This window comes from Pteropus alecto, unplaced genomic scaffold (genome assembly GCF_000325575.1).
Source record: "Pteropus alecto unplaced genomic scaffold, ASM32557v1 scaffold209, whole genome shotgun sequence".
Taxonomy (NCBI): Eukaryota; Metazoa; Chordata; class Mammalia; order Chiroptera; family Pteropodidae; genus Pteropus; species Pteropus alecto.
The window spans coordinates 212860-217189 of NW_006443121.1; positions in this window are offsets into that span (position 1 = coordinate 212860).

A 4330-nucleotide genomic window follows, 5' to 3' on the forward strand; every position below is an offset into this window, starting at 1 on the left:
TGTCTTTGCATCCTGGCACAGTTTCCAGAGTATGTGTCAGGTCCACGTGTTGTGTGGAACAGAGCCCTGTTTCCAGCGGCAATGAAAGCATTGGCTCTGTGGACCAATGGAACCCAAGTAAATGGGATCCCACAGCAGAAAGTGCGTCTGAGTTATATGAAGAAATAGAGATGTCACTCCCAGAGAAAGCCACATGTGTGTCTCAGGCCTGCCTGGTAGTTGTTCAGAAACTAAAGACTCAACAAGAACGCCTTGAGGGGCAAAATCCAAGGAACCTGCCTTCTCCCCTTAAATATCTACACACTTCCTTATAGCCATATACATCGGTGGAGTTGGTAAAGCTGGCCACCACGTTCTACCAGAAAGGATCAGAGTCCATTGCAGGGTAGCTAATTTACCTCTGGGATATCTGTGCAGATGGCATAATACTGACTGGGAATGAATCGACCCAGATAGCCTCTGTCACCACCCGCCCTTCCTTGCGCCAACATATACATGGGATTATCCAATATGCAGAAAACATGTCACTGCTGAATTATCTCATGGTATGTTGCTCCATGACTTGGCCAAATGAAGGTGATTTGCCAATAGTCCAGCAATGGGGTGTCTCCATAGCCCCATTATTTGCCACGGTTTTGTGGCTAAGGATTTGACTGGCTGGGCTAAACTCCCCACCATTCAATTGTACCATTATATTGATGATGCCATGCTAACTTCTGACTCTCTTTCAGATTTACAGCAAGCCATACCCTGCCCCTGCCTTTTCCTAGCCTCTGTAGAACTGCCAGGGGCAAATGAAATTCTTCCAGAGATTACAAAAATATATTCATTAATTTGCCAATCTAAAGGATGTTAATTGCTTACTTTCTGTCATTAGAAATTGAGGTCTCTGAGAGTTAAGAATTCCTATTACGACTGAAAGAGATATATATGTGTTTAGTAACAGAAGATATAAGATATAGAGATTTATTTTAAAGGAGATTATAGGAAAGTAGTTTGTCCTAAAGTTGGTTAGTTCTAAGTGAGGAAGAAGAGGCAAACTGATGGGATGAAGAAAGTTGCAGAAGGTCTGTGAAGAGAAATCTTAAAAAAGGAAAGTTAACATATGGTTAAGCTAAATAAGATGGGAAATAAATTTAAATGTCAAAAGCAAGCTAATACTATAATATCAAAGTTGTGTTTTCTCTCTCTGCTAAATAAGAGAGAGTTTCTGGGGCTAATGGACTGCTACTGATATTATGGAAAAGGTTTCTGCCTGAAGAAAACAAAGATTCTGTGTTTTATCAGAATAATTTTCTATGTTTTATATCATCTTAATTGGGCCATAGGCTACTTAAGAAAACTGAATTTCCATAATATTAAGAACTAAGTTTTGGTAATAATCATGAAGAATTGGAGTGTTTCCTTTCCTCCCTACCTACCTCTCCAGAATCCAAACACTTTTTATGAGTAGGTATTCTTACTTTCATGGCAATGTGATTATTTGTATAAGTTCAATAAGAATCTGTTCTCTTTATAACAGGACATGATTGTAAACTAATTTTTTTATTACCAAGCCTTTGACTGAAATGTCTTATTTGAGAGAAATGCAGAGACTAGGATATGAGCAGAAAAATTTAAGGAATTAAGATTGACTTACGGAAGCTAATAAAAGCCTTTGGAAAAATTGGCCTAGTACCTTGCTCTCATGGTTCCCAGCAGCCTTCCCACGTGAGAAGAGTGTCACTTCTTGGCAGGAACATCAAGATATCTTGAAGATCTCAAGAAGAGAGGAACTCACCCAAAATCTATAGATATTGCAGACATCCACTGAGGGCAAGTCCTTACTTTGGCTTTTTTGTCTTGTGAGTCTTTGCAAGTTCAATCCGAAGATTCCATGTAAAATTCCAGTAAACCAGAATTAAAAATGCTTATCTAGCTAATTAATATTATTGCAGAGCTTATGCAAATGATCAGGCCAATTTATTGAAATGACTTCTCAAATGAATGAGTTTTATTTGGCTATCCTTAGTAAAAGTATGGTAATTGGAGAGGAAAGAAAAAACATGTTTCATAGATGAGAAAAAAATGTTGTAGATAACAGAGGTTTTGTTCATCCCTCTTGCAACCAAATCAAAGTTGTGATGGAAACTGCGCACACAGCGAGTAGAGTCACCTGGGGTCTAGATGAATAGAAGCACTACAGGGAGGGAGAGAAATAAGAAATCAACCTGTAATGGTAGAAGGTAGGAGAGGGAGAAGATGGAAGGTTGCCTGGTCATGAGTGGTTGAGTGGGACAAAGGCTATGGCAGCAGCAGCAGCCCCACAGGACACCTACTATATAAAGCCAGTCTACTAAGACCAGAAGACTTAGAAGCCCTACCTAATACATAGAAACAAACACAGGGAGGCAGCCAAAATGGGGAGACAAAGAAACTTGTCCTACGTGAAAGAACAGAACAAAGCTCCAGAAAAAGAACTCAACAAAATGGAAACTAGCAATCTACCAGACACAGAGTTCAAAACACTAGTTATAAGGATACTCAATAAACTTAGGGGAAGAGTAGATAAACTCAGTGAGAACTACAACAAAGAGATAGAAAACATAAAAATTGAGATAGAAAACATAATAGGGAACCAGTCAGAAATGAAGAATACAATATCTGAGATGAAGAGTATGTTAGAGGGAATCAACAGATTGGATGAAGCAGAGTAGCAAATCAGTGACTTAGAGGATGGAGTAGTGGAGGACACTCGATCAAAACAGCAACAAGAAAAAATAATCCTAAAAATGAGACTAGTTTAAGGGACATCTGAGACGATTAAGTGTAACAACATTTGCATCATAGGAATATCAGGCGGAGGAGAGAGCAAGAAACTGAAAACCTATTTGAAGAAATAATGATAGAAAATTTTTCTAACCTTATGAAGGAAATAGACATACAACCCCAGGAAGCACAGAGAGTCCAAACATGATGAATCCAAAGAGGCCCACAGCAAGACACATGAAAATTAAAATGCTAAAGTTTAAAGACAAAGAGAAACTTAAAAGCAGTGAGAGAAAAGAATTAGTTACATACAAGTCACTCCCATAAGACTCTCAGCTGATTTCTCCACAGAAACTTTGCAGGCTGGAAGGGATTGGCACAAAATATCAAAAGTGTTGAAAAGCAAGAATTAAAACCAAGATTATTCTATCCATCAAAGCTATTGTTTAAAATCAAAGGAGAGATAAAGAACTTCCCAGAAAAGAAAAAGCTAAAGGAGTTCATCACCACCAAACCAGTATTAAATGAAATACTGGAGGGATTTCTTCAAGAAAAAAAATGTATCAAAAATGAATGAACAAGAACTGGGCAAAATGGTGTGGATGATAGAAGCTTCCTTCGTCCCCTCTTGCGACCACATCAAAGTTGAGATAGAAACATGGAACAAACAGCAATCAGAATCATCAGGAGGTCTAGATGAAGAGAAGTCCTACAACTAAGGAAAGAAATAACCAAATCACCCTGAAACAATTGGAGGTAGGAAGGAGTGAAGAGGTGAGTTTGCCTGGTCACCAGAGGCCGAGTAGGCCAGAGGCTACTGCAGTGGCAATTGGCAGTGGCAGATGCCTATTTTTTTTCATTATACCAGTAAATTTACTTTATTTTATTTTATTTTTGATTTTGTTAAATTTATTTTTAATTGAACAAATTATTTTGACTTTATTTCTCCAACTACCTCCTCCCTTCTCCCTCTCTCCTACCCTTTGGTAAACACTAGTCTCTCGTCACGTCCATGAGTCTGTTTGTTTGTCCTGTTCATTTGTTGCTTTTAAATGTATATCCCACATATAAGTGATATCATGTGATTTTCAACTTTTTCTGTCTGGCTTATTTCGCTTAGCATGATTATCTCGAGGTTCATCCATGTTGTCACAAATAACAGTATTTCATCTCTTCTTATGGCTGAATAATATTCCATTGTATATATGTACCACAGTTTCTTTACCCATTCAGCCATTGATGGATACTTAAGTTGTTTCCATATTTTAGCTATTGTAAATAATACTGCAAAGAATGGGGTGGAGGGTGCATATATCTTTTTGAATTAGCGTTTTCGGTTTTTTTGAATAAATACCCAGAAGTGATATTGCTGGATCAAATGGTCGTTTTATTTATTTTTTTTATTTTTTGAAGAACTTCTATCCTGTTTCCACAGCGGTTGCACCATTTTACAATCCAATCATGCATAAGGGTTCTCTTTTCTTCACATTCTCACCAACATTTGTTATTTCTTGTCTTTTTATAATAGCCATTCTAACAGATTGAGATGGTATCTCATTGCGGGTTTTTTTTTTTAATTAAT